The 25,465-nt window shown below is 47.8% G+C and overlaps 1 long non-coding RNA gene across 2 annotated transcripts; it reads left to right on the top strand.

The window, feature by feature from the left end:
- The first annotated feature begins 2,373 nt into the window (after positions 1–2,373).
- LOC122097909 lies at positions 2,374–24,958 on the top strand. 2 transcript variants are annotated; one of them, XR_006145610.1, is made up of 4 exons: positions 2,374–2,493; positions 4,082–4,260; positions 8,333–8,572; positions 24,850–24,958. It is a non-coding gene; the product is annotated as an uncharacterized LOC122097909 (long non-coding RNA). The 2 variants fall into 2 exon arrangements; XR_006145611.1 differs by lacking the exon at positions 2,374–2,493 and having other exon boundaries at positions 4,014–4,260.
- Positions 24,959–25,465: the final 507 nt, after the last annotated feature.

Raw genomic sequence — 25,465 nt, 5'->3', positions numbered from 1 at the left:
TCCCTCCACCTGATCCCTCCTCCACCTGACCTCCCTCCACCTGACCTCCCTCCACCTGATCCCTCCTCCACCTGATCCCTCCTCCACCTGACCTCCCTCCACCTGACCTCCCTCCACCTGACCTCCCTCCACCTGACCTCCCTCCACCTGACCTCCCTCCACCTGATCCCTCCTCCACCTGATCCCTCCTCCACCTGACCTCCCTCCACCTGACCTCCCTCCACCTGATCCCTCCTCCACCTGACCTCCCTCCACCTGACCTCCCTCCACCTGATCCCTCCTCCACCTGACCTCCCTCCACCTGACCTCCCTCCACCTGATCCCTCCTCCACCTGATCCCTCCTCCACCTGACCTCCCTCCACCTGACCTCCCTCCACCTGACCTCCCTCCACCTGACCTCCCTCCACCTGATCCCTCCTCCACCTGAGCCCTCCTCCTGACCCCAGTACCCCTCCCCTCACCCCTGCACAGACGTGGACTCCTCCCCCCCCCCCACAGGTGTGCTGTGTTCTAGTACGGGGTCGGATCATGCGGGTTTGGGACTTATTTGTGCTTTTCTTTTCTTTTTTCCTTACGGGTCTCGAACCCAGGTGGTGCCAGCCCGTCCAGCGCTCCGCCCGTGGGCCCTGGCGCCTCTGACTTCCCGCCACTGCCGCTGCACTGCCCTGGGCCACCGCGCCCGGAACTCCTAGCCCCGCCCCTCCCCGCGAGCCCCTCCCCACAGCCCCGCCCCCTCAGGCCCCTCCCCTCCCCGGCCCCGCCCCACAGGAAATCCAGGCCCTGCCCGCGTGCCACACCCTGCGACTCCAAGCCTCACAAGCACAGGGGCCACCTGGAGGGGCTTGGCGGGAAATCCCGGCCCCGCCCACCACACCCTGCGCCTCCAAGCCTCACAAGCACCACCACCTTGGCGGGAAATCCCGGCCCCGCCTCGCAGCCCACCCTGCTGGCCCCGCCCACGGGCGCTCGCTTTAACCCCTCCTCCTCCCCCTCTGCCACTCCTCCTCCGAGATTGGCCGCAGGACCCTGCGGCTGCCGACTCCCATGACCACCACCAGCGCATCCTGCAGCGCTGGCCCGCCACCATTGGTCGGCTGCTTGCTGCTGGGTCGCCTCTCGGCGCAGGGTGGGCGGGGCCTCTGCGGAGACCAGGGCGGGGCCGGGAGCAGGGCGGGGCCTGCGGGGCTCTGCCAGACCAGGCGGGGCCTGTGGGGAGGGGGCAGAACCAGCGGCGCTTTTGCAGGAGCAGGGCGGGGCCTGCGGGGCTCTGCCGGGCTAGGGCGGGGCCTGTGGGGAGCGGGGCGGAGCCAGCGGCGCTTTGCAGGAGCAGGGCGGGGCCTGCGGGGCTCTGCCGGGCTAGGGCGGGGCCTGTGGGGAGCGGGGCGGAGCCAGCGGCGCTTTGCAGGAGCAGGGTGGGGCCTGTGGGGAGCAGGGCGGGGCCTGTGCGTGAGGGGGGGAGGGGCGGGGCTATAGAGAGGAAGTGAGTGGTCCAGGGGCGGGGCTTCGGGGGACAGAACATGGGAAGGGCAGAACTAGATTGGGAGTGAGCAGGATATGGGCGGGGCTTGTGGGGCAGAGCGCGTGAGGGGCGGGGCAGGAGAGGAAGTGAGCGGGGCGGGGGCGGGCCGGAGGGCTGGACCAGTTTTGGCGGGTTCTGTCTGAGGCGGCAGACTCGCGGGCCGCTCCTCAGCTCCTTCCTCTGAGCTTCCGCGGTGGCCTTCGGGCCTGCCGAGCTGGGTGGGCGCACTGTGGTCTTGTGGCGGGCTGGGCTTCCGACCCGGTCCTGTCAGGCGCCAGCAGCTTTTCTCCGGAGGAAGCGCCTGGAGGATGCGGGCTCTGCGCGGTCACCTTGTCTGTGGAGAAGGCGGGACGCGGGGCCTGAGCGGACCGTGAGGCGCCTGCGGAGGACGAGCAGAGCTGAGCGGACCCTGAGGCGCCTGCGGAGGACGAGCGGAGCTGAGCAGACTGTGAGGCGACTGCGGAGGACGAGCGGAGCTGAGCGGACCATGAGGTGACTGCGGAGGACGAGCGGAGCTGAGCGGACCATGAGGTGACTGCGGAGGACGAGCGGAGCTGAGCGGACCGTGAGGCGACTGCGGAGGACGAGCGGACCTGAGCGGACCCTGAGGCGACTGCGGAGGACGAGCGGAGCTGAGCGGACCATGAGGTGACTGCGGAGGACGAGCGGAGCTGAGCGGACCGGGAGGCGCCTGCGGAGGACGAGCGGAGCTGAGCGGACCGTGAGGCGCCTGCGGAGGACGAGCGGAGCTGAGCGGACCGTGAGGCGACTGCGGAGGACTAGCGGAGCGGAGCGGACCGGGACGCGCCTGCGGAGGATGAGCGGAGCTGAGCGGACCGTGAGGCGCCTGCGGAGGACGAGCGGAGCTGAGCGGACCCTGAGGCGCCTGCGGAGGACGAGCGGAGCTGAGCGGACCGTGAGGCGACTGCGGAGGACGAGTGGAGCTGAGCGAGGACGAGCGGCCTCCGGCCAGGTGCTGACAGGGCCTGGGGTGGTGCTGGTGGGGCACAGGGTGGAGCAGTGCGTCCTGTCTCTCCCGGTGTATCATTTGTGTTCTCCTGAGGTGACTTTGGTGCGTTTAGGGCCTGAGCCAGGCGTCCGGAGCTGTCTAGGCCCAGGCCTGGGTGCGGGTGTCTGTGGAAGGGTGTGAAGCAGTGCGGCCGGCCTCTCCCGGTGTGTCATTTGAGCACATTCTGAGGTGACTTCGATGAAGCCAGGCACCACGGCAGGCAGGCCCTACACCAGGCAGGCCTCACAGGCCCCACACCGGGCAGGCCCCACACCGGGCAGGCCCCACACCAGGCAGGCCACACTAGGCCTCATAGCAGGCAGGTCCCACACCAAGGCCCCACACCAGGCCCCACAGCATGCCCCATGCCAGGTCACACACTAGGCCTCACGCCCCACCGAGAGGGCCTTGGCGGGAAATCCTGGCCCCGCCCCACAGCCCATCCCGCTGGCCCCGCCCACGGGCGCTTGCCTAACCTCCTCCTCCCCCTCTGCCACTCCTCCCCCCCCCCCCCCCCCCAGATTGGCCCTGGGCCCTGCGGCTGCGGAGTCCCATGATTATCACCAGCGCACCCTGCAGCGCTGGCCCACCACCATTGGTCGGCTGCCTGCTGCTGGGTCACCTCTAGGTGCAGGGTGGGCGGGGCCTATGCGGGAACCAGGGCGGGGCCTGTGGAGTGGGGCAGGGTCTTCCGGCTGTGCAGAACCAGGGCGGGGCCTGTGGAGTGGGGCGGGGTCTTCTGGCTGTGTAGGAGCGGGGCGGGGCCTGTGGGGAGCAGGGCGGAGCCAGCGGCGCTTTGCAGGAGCAGGGCGGGGCCAGTGGGGAGCAGGATGGATCCAGCTGCACTTTGCAGGAGCAGGGCGGGGCCTGCAGAGCTCTGCCAGACCAGGGAGGGGCCTGCGGGGAGTGGGGTGGAGCCAGTGGCGCTTTGCAGGGGCAGGGCCTGCGGGGCTCTGCTGGACCAGGGAGGGGCCTGTGGGGAGTGGGGTGTAGCCAGCGGCGCTTTGCAGGACAGGGCGGGCCCGGGGAGCTACTACAGGGCTACTGCGGGGTTCCCGACATGCAGACAGGGCCTGACTCCATGCTGGTGACCCCTACCCTCCCCTAGAGCCCCAGGCTGTGCTGGCACAGAGGCTGGTTCCTGCGGTTATTCCCTGCTTCCAGGCCCATAGGGCCTTGCAGCACGCCCCGAGGCCGCCACTGAGCTTCGTGGCCAGTGCCCACAGCCCAGCCTGGAAGGGAGCCGCCCGAGGTGAACCCAGCCCGGGGCCGAGCTTGTGCTGGAGAACGGGGAGGGGCGGGACTAGAGAGAGGAAGTGAGTGGCCCAGGGGTGGGGCTTCGGGGACAGAGCCTGGGAAGGGTGGAACTAGATTGGGAGTGAGCAGGTATGGGCGGGGCTTGCGGGGGCAGAGCGCATGAGGGGCGGGGCAGGAGAGAGGAAGTGAGTGGGGCGGGGGTGGACTGGAGGGCTGGACTGGTTTAGGTCGGTTCTGTCTGAGGCGGCAGACTCCAGCAGCTCCTTCCTCTGGGCGCGCTGTGGCCTTCCTGCAGAGCTGGGCGGGTGCACTGTCAGGTGCCGGTGGCTTTTCTCAGGAGGAAGCGCCTGGAGGACGCGGGCTCTGGGCGGTCAGCTTGTCTGTGGAGAAGGCAGGACGCGGGCCCTGAGCGGACCATGAGGCGACTGCGGAGGATGAGCTGAACTAAGCAGAGGACGAGCGGTTTCCGGCCAGGTGCGGATGGGGCCTGGGGTGGTGCTGGTGGAGGACAGGGTGGAGCAGTGCGGCCTGCCTCTCCCGGTATGTCATTTGTGTCCTTCCTGAGGTGATTTCGTTGCGGCCAGTCCCTGAGCCAGGCGTCCGGAGCTGTCTAGGCCCAGAGCCTGGGTGTGGGTGTCTAGGCCCAGAGCCTGGGTGTGGGTGTCTAGGCCCAGAGCCTGGGTGTGGGTGTCTAGGCCCAGAGCCTGGGTGTGGGTGTCTGTGGAAGTGTGTGGAACAGTGGGCCCTGCCTCTCCCGGTGTGTCATTTGTGTCCCTCCTGAGGTGACTGCGGTGCTGCCAGTCCCTGAGCCAGGTGTCCGGAGCTGTCTAGGCCCAGGCCTGGGTGCGGTGTCAGTGGAAGTGTGTGAGCAGTGTGGCTTGTCTCTCCCCATGTGTCATTTGAGCACATTCTGAGGTGACTTTGATGAAGCCAGGACCCACGGCAGGCAGGTCCCACGCCAGGGAGGCCCCACACCAGGCCCCACTCCAGGCACACCCCAGACCAAGCAGGTTCCACACCATGTCCCAGACCAAGCAGGTTCTACACCATGCCCCACACCAGGCCCCACAGCAGGCAGGCCCCACAGCAGGCAGGCCCCACACTATGCCCCACACCAGGCAGGCCACACACCAGGCAGGCCTCATACTAGGCAGGCCCTACACCAGGCCTCGTACCAGGCAGGTCCCACACCAGGCCCCATAGTATGCCCCACGCCAGGTCACACACTAGGCCTCACGCCAGGGCCCATACCAGGCCCCACAACAGGCAGGTCCCACACCAGGCAGGCCCCACACCAGGCGGGCCCCACACCAGGCGGGCCCCACACCAGGCGGGCCCCACACCAGGCGGGCCCCACACCAGGCGGGCCCCACACCAGGCGGGCCCCACACCAGGTAGGCCCCACCCCACGCCAGTCCCAACACCAGGCAGGCCCCACATCAGGCAGGCCCCACGCCAGGCCCCACACCACGCCCCACACTAGGCCCCACGCCACGCAGGACCCACACCAGGCAGGCCCCACACCGGGCCCCACACCAGGCAGGCCCTGCACCAAGCAGGCCCCACACCAGGCCCCACACCAGGCAGGCCCCGCACCAGGCAGGCCCCACACCAGGCCCCACATCAGGCCCCATACCAGGCAGGACTCACACCAGGCCCCACACCAGGCAGGACCCATACCAGGCAAGGCCCACACCAGGCCCTACACCCGGTGGGCCCCACACCAGGCCCCACACCAGGCAGGCCCCACGCCAGGCCCCACACCAGGCCCCGCACCAAGCAGGCCCCGCACCAAGCAGTTCCTGCACCAGGCAGGCCCCACATCAGGGCCCACACCAGGCAGGACTCACACCAGGCAGATCCTACACTGTACCCCACGTTGGGCAAGCCCCACACCACGCCCCACACCAGGCCCCACATCGGGCAGGCTTCACACCAGGTAGGTCCCACACCAGGCCTCACAACAGGCAGCCCCCACGCCAGGCCTCATGCCAGGCCCCATACCAGGCCCCACACCAGGCAGCCCCCACGCCAGGCCTCATGCCAGGCCACATGCCAGGCCCCATACCTGGCCCCACACCAGGCCCCACACCAGGCAGGCCCCACACCAGGCCCCATACCAGGCCCCACACCAGGCCCCACACCAGGCAGGTCCCACTCCAGGCCCCATACCAGGACCTATACCAGGCAGGCCCCACACCATGCCCCACTCCAGGTCACACACTAGGCCCCACGTCAGGCTTCATGCCAGGCCTCAAGTCAGGGACCACACCAGGCCCTATACCAGGCAGGCCTCACACCAGGCCCCACACCAAGCAAGCCCCACACCAAGCCCCACACCAGGCAGGCCCCTTGCCGGGCTCCACACCAGGCAGGCCCCACACCAGGCAGGTCCCACATCAGGCCCCATGCCGGGCTCCACACCAGGCAGGCCCCACACCAGGCAGGCCCCACACCATGCCCCAAGCCAGGCCCCACACCAGGCAGGCCCCACACCATGCCCCATACCAAGTCACATACTAAGCCCCATGTCAGGCTTCACGCCAGGCCTCACGTCAGGGACCACACCAGGCCCCATACCAGGCAGGCCTCATACCAGTCCCCACACCAAGCAGGCCCCATACCAGGCCCCACGCCAGGCCCCATGCCGAGCTCCACACCAGGCAGGCCCCACACCAGGCATGTCCCACATCAGGCCCCATGCCGGGCTCCACACCAGGCAGGCCCCACACCAGGCAGGTCCCACATCAGGCCCCAAGCCAGACCCCACACCAGGCAGGCCCCACACCATGCCCCACACTAGGTCACATACTAGGCCCTACGCCAAGCCCCACACCAGGCCCCACTTCAGGCATGCCCCACACCAGGCAGACCCCACACCAGGCCCCACACCAGGCAGGCCCCACACCAGACCCCACGCCAGGCCCCACACCAAGCAGGCCCCACACCAGGCAGGCCCCACACCAGGCAGGCCTCACATCAGGCCCATGCCAGGTCCTATACCAGGCCCACACCAGGCAGGCCCCATGCCAGGCTCCACACCAGGCAGGTCCCACACCAGGCAGGCCCCACACCAGGCAGGTCCCATGCTAGGCCGGCCCCACACCAGGCCCCATGCCAGATCCCATGCCAGGCCCCACACCAGGCCCCACTCCAGGCAGGCCGCACACCAGGCCTCATACCAGGCAGGTCCCACATCACGCCCCACACCAGGCAGCCCCCACGCCAGGCTCCACACCAGGCATGCCCCACACCAGGCATGCCCCACACCAGGCAGGTCCCACACCAGGCCCCATGCCAGGGCCCACACCAGGCAGGTCCCACACCAGGTCCCACACCAGGCCCCACACCAGGCAGGTCTCACACCAGGCCCCACACCAAGCCCTACATCAGGTCCCACAACAGGCCCCACACTAGGCAGGCCCCACACCAGGCCCCATACCAGGCCCCACATCAGGCAGGTCCCACACCAGGCCCCATACCAGGCTTCAAACCAGGCAGCCCTTACAGCATGCCCCATACCAGGCAGGCCCCATACCAGGCCCCACACCAGGCAGGCCCCATACCAGGCCCCATACCAGGCAGGTCCCACACCAGGCCCCACTCCAGGCAGGCCCCACAGCATGCAGGCCCCACGCCAGGCCCTATACCAGCCCCCACACCAGGCAGGTCCCACACCAGGCCTCTGTAGCTGGCTGCACATCTGCAGCAAGTACACATATCCGAGTCCAGGGCTTCCCTGGGTCCAGGCCTCCCTGAGTCCCATTTTTTCTTGAATCTGGGCCTTGCCTGCATCCATCCCTTCCCAGAGTCCTGTTCTTTCCCCAGGCCTTCCCTGGGTCCAGGCCTTCCTTGGGTCTCGGCCTTCCCCAGGTCTCATCATTCCCTGGGTCTGGGCTTTCCCTGAGCTCCTGGTTTGGGCTTTCTGTATGTCCGGGCCTTTCCCTTGTTGGCAACAGCTCCAGTTTCGGCCAGCTCTGACTAGGCCTGCTCTAAAGGATGTCCAATTCCTATTCTGGCTCATCTAGAAGTGGAGCTGTGGCTCAAGTGGTACAGCACTGGCACTGAACAAAAACAACTCAGGGAGAGCACCCAGGCCCCTAGTTCAAGCCCCAGGACCAGCACAAAGACATTTTTGTTTTCATAATATAGGTATTTAATACATTTTTTTTGCCTGTCCTGGGGCTTGAACTTATAGCCTGGGCAATGTCCCTGAGCTCTTTCACTCAGGGCTAGCACTCTATCACTTGAGCCACAGCACCATTTCCAGATTTTTCTGTGTATCTGGTATTTAGGATTTGAACCCAGGGCTTCATGCATGCTAGCAAGCACTCTGCCACTAAGCCATGTTCCTAGCCCTCTTTTACACATTACTAGGTACACAAAAGTGTTTCAATTTCCTGTCGGTGAATTCCAGTGGTATTGTGTTCCAGGGCCTCCCACAAGTTAGGCAAGTGCCTCAGCTCTTGGCCCTGGTTCTTTCTCTCTAGCCTTTGTTTTCCTTGATTTCCAGCTTTTGATGCATGTTGTCTTCCTCTGACTATAGGCATTTTAAGAAGAAAACATGCAGAGTCTCAGGATAAAATGGGGAGAGCCTGGAAGCTTGGAATCGCGAATATAGGTTCATGGTGTATAGACCAATGTGGGATGGTCTGGACGGATCGGATCCCATCAGCACTTGCTCTTGCCGCTGGCATTTCTCCAAGTCTGCATCAAGTTTTCATCTATACTTTCATGTCTACACTTGGGCCTGGAGAAGGAGGTGAAGCCTCTCCCTTCCTGCTTGGTAAGTTGATACCTGTCAGAACAAATTTGAACACATTAGGCTCATCCCAGGCCTGTATCCATGTCACCAAGTCTTTAGTGAGCTTTCAGCTATGTCCTGCATAAGGTATGGTGGTTAGGGGGTGAGAGGATGTGTGACACATGTTTATGTTTTCATTACATACACCTTACAGACATTTTGTCAGGCATTCCAAGGTATTTCAATTTGCTTTGTTGAATTCTGGTGATACTATGTTCAGGGCTCTTCACAGGCTAGGGCAACACCTCAACACTAAGCTCTCCATTTTATGCCTTAGAAGCCAATCAGTTTCTGTAGACTGGAGTCATGTCCACATTCTGATAAGGATTTTTTGAGGGAAGCAGAAGGCATACCCTAGCTTTTTTCTTTTCCTTGTCAGACATACCAGGTCCCCCTTGTCTGTGACAGGGCTCCTGGATGCCTATCCTTTGTTGGTAGTTGCCTGCCTCTGCCTGTAGGCACTTTGAGGAGAAAATATACTGAGTGTCAGGAGAAGCTGGGGAGAGTTCCCACACTTTGAATTACGCATGTAGAATCTTGCTCTACAACTCAGTGTATGCTTTGGCAGACTGAGTCCCAACTTAGGCTTCCATCCTCATCTCTACCATGCTTTCATCTGTGCTTATGGTACCTGGAGAAGGGGTGAAGGCATTTGTGAGGAAGGGAGGCCTACTCCTTCCTGCTTGGTAAGTTGTTACTAGTCAGAACAACTTTGATGATTCTAGGCCCCAACCCTGCCGTCTGTCCTGTGCTGTGAGCTAACTCAAATCCATTCACAAAGTGTGTACCTAACACATTCAGGAGCTTTGACCAACTTCCCAAAGCTATGAGAGGCATAAGGTTATGGAAGAATTGTTGAGGAATTGGTTATAGGTGTAGGGTTGTTGATGCTAAGGGTAGGGTTAAGTTTGGGTGTTTTAGGGCTACTCAGGGTGGAAGTTAGAATTAAATTTTTTGTTATGGATCAGAAATAGGTTAGATTAGGTGTTGGGTTTTCGATTAGCCAAACAGAGCAGGTTTGTATGAAGAGTTAAGTTAGTGTTAGGGTCAATGTTACCGTATGATAATGGATTGGTTAGAGAATGGGTTAGGGATCTGGTGAAGTTAGGAGTTATGGAAGGGATTAGCATTTGGATTATGGAATGGGTTAGGCTAAGGTTAGGTTTATAGAGAACATGTTTGGGTACTTATACGTTTGGGGCAGATGTAAGGTTACCTGTGTTGTGCACACTTTAGGGTACTTGTAATACTCGAAGTACATTTTAGAGTACTTGTAGGATATATGTAAGTGTTTAGAGCTTGTATTAGAGTGTATGTTTGGATATGTTTTATGGTTACAGTTTTTTAGAGTATGTGTCAGGGTGCTTGTTAGAGTACATGTTATGGTATATGTTAAGGTCAGGGTTAGAGTATGCTAGGGTACATTCAGGGTACATGTAAGGTTACGTGTATGGTTTATAGAGTATGTGTTAGGCTATTTATAACCATATGTGTTAGTGTCTAGAGTATGTGTAATGTATTAGGGTGCTATAGTGAAATCTGTTAGGGTTAAAATACATGTTAAAGTTAGGTTCAGGGTTAGTTTGGGAACGGGCAAGGAAGAACTTTGTGGGATGGGTTAGGATGATGGATATGTTATGGAGCGGTCTTCAGAGTGGGTATGGAACAATTGAGGATTAGGTAATTAGTTAGTAAAGGGTTAATGTAGGTTTGGGGAGTTGTAGAAAGTGTTAGTCATACAGTTATGGATTTGGATTAGCAGCTGGTTTAGGGTGAGGCATAAGATTGCTGAGTGGCTTAGGGTATGTCTTAGGGTATGAGTGTGGGCTAAGGCACATGTTAAGATGTGAGTATGGGTTCAGAGTTAGGGTGTATGGTGGGGTACATGTTAGGGAACATGTTAAAATAGTGTTTGGGTTTAAGGTACATTAGGGTACATGTTAGGGCATGCATTTAGGGTAGGTTTGGGGTACATGTTAGGGTGCTTGATTCTGTACATATTAGTGGTTAGGGTATACATTAGGGTACATGATACAGTTATGGTAAGTGTTTGGGATTGTTAGGGTTATGCTATGTGTTAGGGTTAGGTATGTGTAAGGGTACATGTTAGGGTGCATGTAAGGATCACTTGGAGTATGTGTTAGGGTACTTGTTAGGTACATGTTAGGTATGTGTAAGAGTACATGTTAGGATGCATGTTGGGTACATGTTAGAGTGATGTAAGGATCACTTGGAGTACGTGTTAGGGTACTTGTTAGGATACATGTTCATGTTTACCATACATTTTAGGGTTGAGGCACACTTTAAGGTACATAAGGTGTTAGGGTACATGTTTGTGTGTGGATTCAGGTTAGGGTATATGTTAGGGTATGAGTATGAGTCAGAGTTAGGGTGTATGATGGAGCATATGTTAGGGAACATTTTGGGGTACATGTTAGGGTTAAGGTACATGTTAGGACTAGAGCCAGCACTAGGTTGTGTGTCAGGTTATACATTTGTGGTACATGAAGGTTACCTGTATGGTTTAGACCATGTATTAGTGGTTAGGGTATTTATTAGAATACGTGTTAGAGTATGTGTTTGGGTTAGGACATGGGTTAGGACATATGTTAGGATATTGGTTAAGGTGATGGTTTTGGTTATTTTTTGGGCACGTGTTAGGGTATGTGTTGGGTTACATTTCTAGTACATGTTAGGGTGCTCGTAAGGGTACCTAGGCTTAAGAGCACATGTTAGGGAACTATGCAGGCTATGATGTTTCAGGGCACATGTCAATATTGTGTTAGGTTTACGATGTGTGTTAGGGTATTGCTTAGGGTTAGTGTTAGGGTACATTTGGGGTACATGTTAAGGTGCTTGTAAGAGTACCTGATGTGTTAGGGTACTTGTTACTGTGTGTGTTAGTGGTTGGGGCACATGTTAATATACATGTTAGGATTATAGTATGTGTAAGGGTATTAAGGTTTGGGTTAGTTTTTGTGTGAAGGTGTGAGGGTATATGTAAGGGTAACTGGGTTAGAGTACATGTTAGGGTCCTTGTTACCATATTTATTAGTAGAGTATGGATTATATTTTGTTAGGGTACATTCAGGGTATACTTGCGGTTTATAGAGTACATGTTTCAGTACTTGTTACCATATGGGTTAGGGTCCAGAGCATGTTTAGTGCATTACAGTGCTATTTGGAAATCTTTTAGGTTTAATATACGTGGTAAAGTAATGGCACACATTAGGCTATGTGTTTGGGTCCATGTTAGGGTATGTTTTAGAATTAGGGTACTTGATAGGGGATTTGTTAGGGTTACAGTACATGTTAGAGCACTTGTTAGAGTGTATCTTATGGCAGATACTATGGTATGTGTTAGGGCATCTTTTAGGCTTAGGGCACATGTTAGGCTGTGTTATGGACCATTGGGGATACATGATAGGGTGCATAAAAAGATACTTGTGTGGTTTACAGTACTTATTAGGGTATGTTAGGGTACATGTTAGGGTACATGCTAGCTTATGTTTGAGTCATGTTAGGGTACATGTATGGATACTTGTATATTTTACAGTACATGTCAAGGTACTTGATAGAATACATGTTAGGGTCAGGGTTAGAGTATATTAGGTGATTTCAGGGTACATGTAAGCTTACCTGTATGCTTTATAGAGTACATGTTAGGGTACTTGTTACCATTTATGTTAGTGTCTAGAGTATGTTTAATGTGTTAGAGTACTAGTGTGAAATCTGTTAGGGTTAACATACTTGGTAAAGTTAGGGCACACATTAGGGTGTATATTAGGTTACTTTGGGGTACACGTTTGAGTGAGTTTAAGAGTACTTGCATGGTTTTGAATAAGTGTTAGGGTGCTTGTTAGGATATGAGTTATCATTTGGAGTGTATGTTAGGAAACGGTATGTGTTGTGCACGTGTTAGAGTACACATGACTTGAAGTACACATGCCTTGAAGTACACATGAGGTTACGTTGTAAGATATGTGCACATGTTTAGAGTGTGTGAGTACATGTTTGAGTATGTGTTGGGGTTACAGTTATGGTTTGGGTTAGGCAACATGTTAGGATGTGTGTTGGCATAAGTTTAGGGTACTTCTTAGGGTATATGTAAGGTTTACAGTACGTGACAGTGGTTAAGGTACATGTTATGTTTAGGTTACATGTCAGAGTATCTTTTAATTTCTATCTTAGGGTATACATTAGAGTGTTTGGGGTACATGCTAGGGTACATGTAAGAGTACCTGTTTTGTTCAAAATTCATGTAAGAATAATTGTTACCATACATGCTAGTATCTTGAGTATATGTTATAATATGTGTTAGAGTAAGGGTAAAATTTTAGTAGGTAGCAGGTTTGTGTTAGAGGTCGGGTATGTGTTAGGGTTTAGGTATGTCATGGTTTAGGTTTTCGGTATGTTTGGTAGGATTATGGTATATATTAAGACCACATGTTAGGGTATTGTTAAGACACATTGTTGTTTGGGTGTATGTAAGGGTGCGTGTATGGTTTAGACTGCGTTAGGGTAATTGTTACTGTACGTTAGTAATTAGGGTACATGTTAGGGTTAGAGTATGTGTTAGGATACATGTTAGGGTGAAGTTATGGGTTAGGGAACATGTTAGAGTATATTGGGGGGTACATCTTAGGGTACATGTGTGGTTTGCTGCACGTGTTCAGGTATGTGTTAGGGTTTGGGTACATGTTAGGGTTCAGGTACATGTAAGGGTTAGCACATATGTTAGGGTATTTCTTAGGGCTATGATTTGAGTTAGGGCATGTTTGAGGCACATGTTAGTGTTCAGGATTCCAAACCTGTATGGTTTAGAGTGTATGTTAGGCCACTCCCATGGCCTCAGCCGTTGTGGGGTTGGTTTGCTCAGAGTCTTTGCCCTACCCTGCTCAATGGTGTGAGCCCTGCTATGCCCAACTTTGGGGGAGACTGGAGACTGGAATGAGCAGTCAGCTGTGCTTTCACTCTGTTCACACACCTGCCATGCATACACATATGAGGGTATGGGTGGGGGTTGAGTGCTATGTATCTCTTTGTGAAAATTGGACCCAGCTTAAGCAGGTTTGATGAAAGAAGGCCATCTACCTCCAAGCATGCAGGTAAGTCTGTTAAATATCAGGGTGTGGGTGGGGTTGAGATTAGGTTAAGAAACTTGGGTTGCCAGGAGTCTGGGGTGGTGACAATAGGGGCTAGTGTTACTAGGGCTACTGTTGTTAGGATTGGTCAGGTTTGGGTTTGGGTTCAAGTATAGGGTTGTTTGTTTATATTAATGGTAGGTTCAAGTTTTGCTTAGGGTACCTGTACCCTTAACATATACACTAAGCCACTCACCAATCTTAGGCCTAACCCGAAGCCATTTGCCAACTCAAATGCATACAATAATGGTATACTTAATATATTCAGCAGCCCTAACCCATCTCCCAGAGCTAGAGGAGGAATAGGGTTAAGCACTTGGGTTGTTGAGAAATAGGGTAAAGGAATAGGATTGTCAGTGGTCAGGGGTGATGTTAATGTTTAGGGTTGTTAGGGCTACTGTTTTTAAGGTTGGTATGATTGAGGTTATATTTCATTGTAGGGTTTTTGATGTTATGGGTATATTTAGGGTTCATGTTAGGGTACTGACTATGTTAGAGTACTTGTTATCATCCATGTTAGTGGTTAGAGTACATGTTAGGGTTAGGACATGAATGTGTTATGGTATGTGTTAGGGTACATGTAAGAGTACCTGTACGGTTTAGAGGATGTGTTAGCATAATTTTTACCTTATATGTTAGGATTTAGAGTATATATTAGGATATGTGTTTAGGATACGTGTTAGGGTTAGGGTATATGTTAGTGTTAGAAAATATGCTAGGATCTGAGTTAATGTTAAGGCACGTGTTCGGATATGCATTGGGGTACATTAGGGGACACGTTAAAGTACTTGTTCAATATGTGAAGAGTGAGGCTATGTGTTAGGGTTAAGTTACGTGTTGGGGTTAGGGCACATATGAGGGTACAGTTTAGGATTAAGCCGTGTGTTTGGTATGGTTCTGTAAATATGAGGTACTTGTTAGGGTGCATGTGAGGTACAGTACGTGGTCGTGGTCAAGATATGTGTTGTGGTTAGGCTATGTCTTAGGATATTTGTTAGAGTTTGCCTTAGGGTTAGAGTATATGTTAATGTATATGTTTGGGTACTTGTTAGGGTGCATGTAAAGTTTGGAGCACATGATAGTGTTAGGGTACAGATTAGGACACACATTATGGTTTGGGGGTATATGGTTAGGCTTTGGCTAGGTATATGTTAGGGTAATGTGCCTGTTCAGAGTATATATGAGGGTACTTGCTATGGTATATTGTAGTGTTTAGAACATGTTAGGATATGCATTAGGGTAGGATGTATTAGGGTATGAGGATTTGGGGTACATGTAAGAGTACCTGCATGGTTTAGAGTACTTGTTAGGGTACTTGCTAGGGTGCATTAATGTTTAGAGTACATGCTAGGGTTCATATTAGGGTACATGTATGTTTAAGAGTACCTGTTAGTGTTCTTGTTAGGCTGTTAATACTTTGAGTATGCATTTGGGTTCAGGTTAGACTGTATGGTAGAGTTAAGGCACATGGTAGGGTGTGGGTTAGAGTTATTGTTTTGGTTAAGGTTAGCACACCTGTTAGGGTATATTAAGGTATATGTATGAAAAGAGTACATGTTAGTGACTTCTATTAGGGCACAAGTTAGGAAACATGTAAGGATCTTTGCAGAGTTAAAGTTCATGTTGGGGTACCAGTTGGGATAATTGTTAATGTTTAGAATACATGTTTAGGGTATGTATTAGGGTTATGGTACTTGTTAGGTTACGTGTTAGAGTATGTGGTAAGGTTTGTGGGGTAGGGTATGTATGTTAGGCTTTGGATGAGGGTGTGTGTTAGGGTATGTATTAAGGTACATTGGTTGTACATATTAAGGTGCACGTAAGGGTACCTGTATGGTTTAGAGCATTGGTAGGGTAATTGTTACTTTATGTCTTAGTGATTAGGGTATTTGCTAGGATAGATGTTAGGGTTCTATGTTAAAGTACACATTAGGGTATGTTTTAGGTTTAAGCTGTCTGTTCGTGTTGGAGTCCATTTAGGGGTACATGTTAGTGTGCATGTAAGGATACTTGTGTGGTTTACAGTACATGTTCAGGTAGTTGTTAGGGTTTGAGTACATGTTAGGGCATATGTTACTGTTAAGGTATGTGTTAGATTGTCACATGTGTTAGGGTATCCATTGGGTTAGAGTTAGGGCATGTTTGAAGTACTTGTTGGTGTTCATGATTCCAGACCTGTAGATTTACAGTGTGTGTCCAGTCAGTCCAATGGCCTTCAGCAGTCATGGGGTTTTACTCAGAGTCCTTGCCCTGTTGTGCTTGAAGGCGTGGGTCATGTTAGGCCTAACTTTGGGTGAGACAGGAGATTCGAATGAATGGCCATCTGTGCTTTCACTCTGTTGACGCACCTTCCATGTGAGGATATGGTTGGGGATTGCATGCTATGTTTCTCTGGAAACTTTGGTCCACCTTAAACAGGTTTTGTTTGGGTGATGGTATGTGTTAGGGCATATGTTAGGGTACGTGTAACAGTTAGGGCACTTGACAGGGAATTTGTTAGTGTTAATAGTATGTATTAGGGTTAGGGCACCTGTTAGGTATGTGTTAGGGCACAAGTTATGGTACGGGTAAGCATACTTCATAGGGGAATTGTTAAGGTAAATGTTATGGTTTGGGCACACATTAGGCTATGTGATAGAGTACATGTTAGGTGTATATAAGGATGTATATTACGGTGCATGTTAAGTACATGTTAGGATTAAGGTACAACTTGGGGTTACTGCATATGTGAGGAACATGTAAGGGTATATGTATGGGTACTTGTACATTTTAGAGTATGTATTAGGGTACTTTTGACAGTATGTAAGTGGTTAGGGTACATGTTATTGTATCTGTTAAGGTCAGGGTTTTTGTTTTGGTTAGAGTATGTTAGTGTACATTCAGGGTACAAGTAAGGGTTACCTGTGTGGGTTATAGAGTATGTGTTAAGGTACTTGTTACTATGTGTGTTAGTGTGTGGAGCATGTTTAGTGTGTTAGAGTGAAAATACTATTGGAGAATCTGATAGGGTTAAGATATGTGTTAAAGTTAAGACACATTAGGATTTATATTACTTTGGGGGGGTACATGTTACAGTGTTTGTAAGGGTACTTGTATGGTTTACAGTATGTGCTTGGGTACTTGTTAGGATATGAGTTAGTGTTTTGAGTACATGTTAGGAATCATTTTAGGGCATTTGTAGTACACATGTTATTGTACATATAATACATGTGTGACTTGAAGTACATGTTAGAGTACTTGTTAGGGCATGTGTTAGATTTAAGGGACATGTTAGGGTTACATTTATGGTTTGGGTTAGGCAACATATTAGGATGTGTGTTGGTATAAGTGTAGGGTACTTGTTATGGGTGTAAGATTTAGAGTATGTGATAGTGATTAGAATGTGTGCTATGGTTAGAGTATATGTTAGGGTATCTGCTAAGGTTTATGTTATGGTTGGGGCATACATTAGTGTATGCTTGTGGTACATGGCAGGGTCCATGTAAGAGTAATCGTTACAATACATGTTAGTGTTTAGAGTATATATTATGGTGTATGTTATGATAAGAATAAGGTTTATGGTACACTGCTGGTTTGTGTTAGTCTTAGGGTGTGTTAGGGTTAAGGTATGTGTTAGGGTATATAATAAGGGCACAGGTTAGGGTATGTGTTAATACACAAAAGAAGTAGATGTTTGGGTATATGTAAGGGTGGCTGTAAGGTTGAGAGTTAGGGTAATTGTTCCTGTATGTGTTAGAGATTAGTGTTCAAGTTAGGGTTAGAGTATGTGTTAGGGCACATGTTAGAGTGCATTTGGGGTACATGTTAGGGTATACGTAGGGATACTTGTGTGGTTTACAGTATATGTTCAGGTATGTGTTCAGGGTTCTAGTACATGTTAGGATTAAGGTACGTGTAAGGGTTAGCACACATGTTAGGGTATCTCTTAGGGTTATGATTTGGGTTAGAATTAAGGCATGTTTGAGGCAAATGTCAGTGTTCAGGATTCCAAACCGGTATGGTTTAGAGTGTATGTTAGGCCACTCCCATGGCCTCAGCAGTTGTGGGGTTGGTTTGCTCAGAGTTCTTGCCCTATCCTGCTCTGTGGTGTGGGCCCTTGGGGGAGACTGGAGGCTGGAATGAGCAGTCAGCTTTGCTTTCTCTCTGTTTACATACCTGCCATGCATGCACATGTGAGGATATGGGTGGGTATTGTGTGCTATGTATCTCTGTGGAAATTGGACCCAGCTTAAGCAGGTTTGATGAAAGAAGGCCATCTACCTCCAAGGATGCAGGTAAGTCTGGTAAGTATCAGGGTATGGGTGGGGTTGGGATTTAGGTTAAGATGCATGTAAGGGTACCCATATGGTTTGGAGTATGTGTTAGCATACTTTTTACCTAACAACTTAGGATTTAGAGTACATGTTAGAGTATGTGTATAGAATATGTTAGGTTTAGGATTTGAGTTAAGGTTAGGGCATGTGTTAGGGTATGCATTGGAGTATGTTAAGGGACATGTTAGAGTGCTTGTAAGGTTTAGAGTGTGTGTTTAGGTACTTGTCGCTGTACATGTTAGGGTGTGTAGTAGGATTTGTGTTAATAGTGAGGCTATTTGTTAGGTTATTTGTTAGGGTTAGGGCTTGTGTGAGGGCACAGGTTAGGGTTAAGCTACGTGTAATGGTATTGTTTGTTACATACGATGTACTCATTAGGGTACATGTGAGGTTTAGAGTATGTGGTAGTGGTTAAGATTTGTGTTGTATAAAACAGCTAGAAAAACAAGAAAAAATGGAACCTAAAGTTACTAGACAAAGCCAGATAACCAAATTAAGAGCAGAGATTAACCAATTAGAAAATCAGAAAATTATAGCCCAAATTAACCAAACAAAAAGCTGGTTCTTTGAAAAAATAAACAAAATTGATGGACCGTTGGCAAGATTAATTAAAAAAAGAAGAGAGGAAACCCACATTAACAGGATTAGGGATGCCACGGGAAAAATCACAACATGTACCCAAGATATCCAAACAATCCTAATTGACTACTTTCAAAAGTTATACTCTCAAAAGGAAGAAAAACGGGCAGAAATGGATGCATTTTTAGAGAAATAATAAGCCAATATCCTACAACGAGATACAGGAAGTTATCAAAAGTCTTCCAACAAAAAAAAAAGCCCAGGACCAGATGGATTCACAGCAGAATTCTATAAGACCTTTAAAAAAGAACTAATACCCATACTCCTCAAGCTCTTCAGAGAAACAGAGAAGGAGGGAGCTATCCCAAACTCATTCTACGAAGCCAGCATCACACTCATCCCCAAACCAGGCAAAGACCCAACCAAAAAGGAGAATTACAGGCCAATTTCCTTGATGAACACAGATGCAGAGATCCTTAACAAGAGCTAACGGAATCCAGAAACACATAAAAAAAATCATACACTATGATCAGGTAGGCTTCATCCCAGAGATGCAGGGATGGTTTAACATATGTAAGTCAATAAATGTAATCCAACACATCAATAGAGCCAAGGTCAAGAATCAAATGATTATCGCCACAGATGCAGAAAAGGCCTTTGATAAAATTCAGCATTCATTCATGCTAAAAGCTATGGAGAAAATAGGAATCGAAGGAACATTTCTTAAAACAATAAAAGCCATTTATGACAGACCAATAGCCAATATTATACTTAATGGGGAAAAGCTACAACCAATTCTCCTAAAATCAGGAACAAGGCAAGAATGCCCACTGTCTCCACTCCTCTTCAATATAGTCCTGGATCCCTTAGCCAGGGCAATAAAGCAAGAAAAAGACATTAAAGGGATACGCATAGGGAAATATGAAGTTAAACTATCTCTTTTTGCAGACGACATGATACTATACTTTCACAATCCCAAAAACTCCATCCCCAAACTCTTAGAAATCATAAATCGCTTTGGCAAAGTAGCAGGATACAAAATAAACCCAAAAAAATCAGTTGCCTTCCTGTACACTTGACAATGTACAAGAAGAGAGGGAAATAAAGGGAGCAACCCCATTCACAATAACCTCCCCCAAAATAAAATATTTAGGAATTAACCTAACCAAAGATGTAAAAGAACTATTTAATGAAAACTATAAAAATTTAAAGAAGGAAATTGCAGAAAACACTAGGAAATGGAAAGACCTCCCATGCTCTTGGATAGGCCAACTTGATATAGTGAAGATGGTAATACTGCCAAAATTAATATACAAATTCAATGCAATTCCTATTAAAAGCCCAATGACGTACATCACTGAAATACAGAAAAGTCCAAAAATTCATATGGAACAGCAAAAGACCAAGAATATCCAAAACAATTCTAGGGAATAAAGACAACATGGGAGGGATATCCATGCAAAACTTCAAACTCTACTACAGAGCTATAATAACAAAGACAGCATGGTACTGGCACAAAAACAGACCCAAAGACCAATGGAACAGAATAGAAGATCCAAAAATAAATCCACAGGCCTACAGCCAGCTGATATTCGACAAAGGAGCCAAAGACATACAATGGAAGAAACAGCCTCTTCAACCACAGGTGCTGGGAAAACTGGGTGGCCAAATGCAGAAAACTAAAAGGACCCCAGCCTATCACCATGCACCAACATCAACTCAAAATGGATTAAAGACCTTAACATTAAACCTGAATCTCTGAAACTACCGCAGGACAGAGTAGGAGAGACACTTGAACTAATAGGCACAGGAAGGAACTTCCTGAACAGAATCCCGGGGTCACAACAAATTGGAGAGAGACTCGACAAATGGGACTACGTTAAAACAAAAAGCTTCTACACAGCTAAATCTATCACAACCAAGCTAGAAAGACAACCAACTAATTGGGAAAAAATATTTACCAGCAATATATCAGACAAGGGGTTAACATTCAGTATATACAGGGAACTCAAGAAACGAATCCCTCCCAAACCTAACAAACCAATTACTAAATGGGCAAGGGAACTAAAGAGGGACTTCTCAAATGAAGAAATAAAAATGGCAAAGAAACACATGAGGAAATGTTCATCATCCCTGGTGGTGAAGGAAATGCAAATAAAGACAACCCTGAGATACCACCTTACCCCAGTCAGAATGTCCCACATCCACAAATCAGCCAACGACAAATGCTGGAGGGGATGTGGAGAAAGAGGAACCCTATTACACTGCTGGTGGGAATGTACACTTATACAACCACTTTGGAAAGCAGTCTGGAGGGTCCTTAGAAAGCTAAAGATTGACCTCCCTTACGACCCAGTCATACCACTTCTAGGCATCTACCCTGAACAACAGGAACCAATATACAAGGACACGTGCACCTCCATGTTTATTGCAGCACTGTTCGCAATAGCTAGGATATGGAAACAACCTAGGTGCCCCACAACAGATGAATGGATCCAAAAATTGTGGTATCTATACACAATGGAATATTATGCAGCCATTAGAAATGACAAAATAATGGCATTTGCAGGGAAATGGATGGAGCTAGAAGGAATCATGTTGAGCGAGGTAAGCCAAGAACGAAGAGACAAACGGTACATGGTCTCCCTGATAAGTGGATGCTAAATCCAAAAGGTTAGGTGATACGACAAAACTAACAGGACTTAAGAAACAAAGAACTCCCGCTCATCTGGTTGAACCACTACTAAATATCCCCATGCTGCTGATCACAAATATGGTATATAACATGTGAACACTGTTATATATTACAGACTGTGGTAGACAACTTGCTCCAGGGAAGTTAGAATTAACTTGTGACTTTGAAATTATGTAATCATTTAATCACAATCAAAAAAAAAAAAGAACCTCGGGGAAGGGAGGGAGGGAGGGGATGGTAGGGGGAAAACAATGGAGGGGGTAACAATGTTCAAGAGGAAGTGTACTCATAACCTCACTCATGTAACTGTAACCCTCTGTATAGTAGCTTTACAATAAAAAAAAAAAAAAGTATGGGAAATGGAGACACGCAAAAAAAAAAAAATCTTAGTTACTCGTCATGTATTTCTGAGGTTTGATTAGCAAGACATTTTAGAGAAACACTGAATTTCATGTATTTTATATCAACAGTGACTTTTAGAAATTGAATGAATCTCAATATGACATAAAGCAAGATATTCCATGACTTATGCAATTATTCCTATAGACTTGAATATAATTTATTTTTGGATGCTAGGAAATTCATATTATACCTACTCTATAGAATAATTAAGAAATAAATGATCATGATAGCATTTATTTTTCCTTCAACTAGAAAGGAAGAACCACTATAGATGACAAAAACTTGAATGGAAATGTCATAAAATTATGAAAAAATCAAATCATTGTGAATTACATGAAATAGTCATTTTTGAAGGTCACAAAATGAAATGTCTTGAAGCTTTCTTATCTGCTAAATAAAATGTATTTGCACTCAAAATATTTCATTCATCTCTCCAGCAATGTTATATTCAAACCACCTTGATTCCAAATAGATTCTCTGATTAATTCAATAAATATTTAGGAACAGAAGTTAACACAGTTGTATAGAAATATCTGCCCACCACTCTAGAAATTAAATATGAAATCATAAATGATTGGGATTAATGATTAACTTTCACTACGTGCCATAAAGAGGTGAACCCACTCATGTTGGCATAGTTGTAGAGATTTGGTCACTGAGAGCTTGTGATCAAAGAGGATGTTAATATCAAAGCCATTTCCTCCTCTTCCTTCTTTTTCTTCTTTGTCTCGGTCTCCTTTTTCTTTTCCTTCTCCCTCTCCCTCTTCCCCTCCTCCTCTTTCTCCCTTTCCCCACTCCTATTCCTCCTCTTCTTTACTTCCTGGCTTCCATGAATACACATACTCCATCACATGTTCTTGACATGGGGTACTGTGCCACCACCAACCCACGCAATGAGGATAAGAAGCAGAAACTGTAATGTGTAAAATCAGAAGCCATGATTAATCTTTCCCCCTTTTAAGTTAATATTATAAAGTATTTGTCGTATTAATAGGAGACTGTCACAGCATGTTCTCATTTATTATAAGGGATAAGATTTACTAGAAAGAAATCTGACAAACATCGCCCTAATGAAATGATTGATTAAATTAATCTTATATTAGGACAAATCTACTTTAAAATATCAGATACACTTCAATAAGAGACAAAAATCACCCCTATGGTTATCTATGAAAAAACAGCAGAATACATTCAGTTCCTGAAGCAAATTTACCTATAATTGGCAGTATTGTCAATTTCATAAATTATGTAAGAAGATTATAGAACAAAGTTCAACTCAAACTGCATGATATAAAATTTATTTTGTCCCGTGTATACTATCTATGTCTGGTTCCCAAAATGACTTGTATTTTATCATATTTTCAATTAACTTTAAGTAGTTGTATGAGAGAGGCTGTTTGACAAAGCAGTTTATGAATAGTGTTTAGTGAGTTTTTTTTTTTCTTTTTTCTCTCCTGAGGTTTGAACTCTGGGTGGGTGCTGTCCCTGAGCACCCTTGGATGAACACTACAACTCTATCATTTGAGGCACAGCAGCACTTTCAGATTTTTCTTAGATTTAATTGGAGATAATCTCACAGATTTTCTTGCCTGGGCTGCCTTCCAAACTCAATCCTCAGCCTCCTGATTATCTAGAATTACAGGCCTGAGGCGCTAGTGCCCGTCTAGTGCCCAGGATTTTGGTTTTTCGACTAGTCCTGGGGCTTGAACTCAGGGCCTTGACAATGTCCTGGAGCTTCTTTTCCTCATGCTAGTACTCTACGACTTGTGTCATAGTACCAATTGCAGCTTCTCTTGTTAATGTAGTACTCAGGAATCAAACTCAGAGCTTCACACATGCAAGGTAAGCAGTCTACCACTAAACCACATTCCCAGCCCAATACAATGGCTCTTGATGATCATTATCCCTCATCCTTCTCAATCCTATCATATCCCTCAATTTACATAATTTTGTATAATATTCGCTGACTTGCAATGTCATTTATAGTCATTCAGAGGATACATCACGGATCATATTTTCTTGATTGTCTTATTCATCGATATACTAAAGTAATGCATTATAAAATTTTTTGATTTTAAAATCTAAATAATCACTCACATTCACCCACTTCTATTCTAAAATTTAATGCAAATGCAATTTGCAATTCTTCAATAAAGTACAATGATTCTTAGAATGTTAAAGAGTTGGAGTAAGAATATCACCTTCAGTTCTAGAATATTTTATCATTACTACCCTCTCAAAATACTCCAATATTTATTAGTAGTCATTTCCTGTCATTTCAACCTACCCTCCCCTTGAGCAGATATTATTTCATATTCTAATTCTACAGATGTGCTAATTTTAAAAACCTCTTATAATCAGAAGATAGTCTATTTTATCCATTTCTCCCAGGTACTATAACTGTTTCCAAAGTAAATCAATGTAAATTTTTATCATGGATAGAGCATATTGTCTTGTGTATAATGTATGTGTATAATGGAATAACATCCTCAATGGGCATTTCAATATTTTATTATATGTTATTGTAAAGGTTTTTCTATGTATATCCTTGTACATGTGTCTCATTGGACATATGTTGAAGTCTACTTTGTATAAAAAATTATGATTCAAAATGCTGGATCATAGAGGCAACTCTATATGTAATATCTCAAAGATTGCCAGTATGTTTAACAAACTGACTATATCTTTTTAAGTGCCAAACACCAATGTATAACGATTCCAATTTCTACATAATGGTTGTGCAGAACTATCTTATTGTTTCTATTTCCTTTAACCATATGTTCCTTGGTTATTGTTATATTATTATAGAGATATGTATTTGGATTTTTGGATAACTTATTCAGGATGGTTAAAGTTTTCATTGGCATTAATATGCTCTTAATATATTGTGGATTCAAGTCTATTTAAATAAATGTATATGTATACAAACTATGTGTACATATTCATACTTATATGTGTATATATACAAACACTTATATATGTATGCATATATAAGAATATAGAGATGTGTACATACATGTACACAGACATATACGTATATTATTATTTTCATTTGTGTATAAGTTATCATTTTACTTTATTTGCCAAACATGTCCTTTATTGATTTTACTTTATTTTATTTTACAGTTGATGTTGTACAGAAGAGCCACACGCCGGTAGCTCACCCCTGATATCCTAGCTACTCAGGAGGCTGAGATCTGAGGATCGTGGTTCAAAGCCAGCCTGTGTAGGAAAACTCCATCAGACTCTTATCTCCAATAAATCACCAGAAAATCGGAAGTGGCACTATGGCTCACGTGGTACAGCTCTAGCCTTGAGCTGAAAAGCTGAGAGACAGCAACCAGGCCCAGTTCAAGGCCCACGACCAGCACAAATACCACCACCAAAAACAAGAAAGAATATTGGCTCAAAAAGCAATAGTATTAAACAGTCTTAAAGATAGGCCCAAGATTAACATTTTAGTATTATCTTAGATACCAGCAGCCTTCTAGTCCAATGAGCCAATAGGCCTCAGAATGTTGACCGAATTTTTTAATTTACACAATCATTATAAGTATGTATTTTCTCATCTATCTTTCTTTCATTTCACCACAGAATCTGTATTTGTCCTTTATATCATACTTGAATACCAAAGCCTTTGGAAGATATTTCTTAATTGGTGTATATTAATTAACCAAGAAATCTTATTGAAATATTTTACATTCTCACATATTAATGAAGGGCCTGATTAACCCAGTTCTGT

The sequence above is a fragment of the Dipodomys spectabilis genome, unplaced genomic scaffold (genome assembly GCF_019054845.1).
Source record: "Dipodomys spectabilis isolate Male_0828 unplaced genomic scaffold, ASM1905484v1 ptg000438l, whole genome shotgun sequence".
Lineage (NCBI taxonomy): Eukaryota > Metazoa > Chordata > Mammalia > Rodentia > Heteromyidae > Dipodomys > Dipodomys spectabilis.
This window is presented reverse-complemented; position numbering and strand designations above follow the sequence as displayed.